The sequence below is a fragment of the Seriola lalandi genome, unplaced genomic scaffold (assembly GCF_002814215.2).
Source record: "Seriola lalandi dorsalis isolate HSWRI2012SDOR001 ecotype SW California unplaced genomic scaffold, Sedor1 jcf7180002054271, whole genome shotgun sequence".
NCBI lineage: Eukaryota > Metazoa > Chordata > Actinopteri > Carangiformes > Carangidae > Seriola > Seriola lalandi.
The window spans coordinates 181,845-182,141 of record NW_019524824.1 but is presented as its reverse complement, the minus strand read 5'-3'; positions in this window follow the sequence as shown (position 1 = coordinate 182,141).

Genomic DNA, 297 nt, shown 5'->3' with positions numbered 1-297 from the left:
CACATTCACTCACATACAGACTCCTTATGAACCCAGTAAATAAAGCAATTCAGCATCTGGGCTTTATCACAAAACAGGTTTAATTTAATATCTCTTTATTTTTTAAAATAATTAAACATTTGTATTTCTCCAACCCTTTTTTATCTTTTTTTCAGTTTTTAAATCATATTATTTCTGGGCCATTCTAAAGCACACATTAATTCTGCCAGGGAGGAGGGGGGAGGTTCACTGTCAAACTCCCAACAGGGCAAAGTGGTCTGCGCCTTGCTTTCCATCCATCCATCCCTCCCCCCCTCC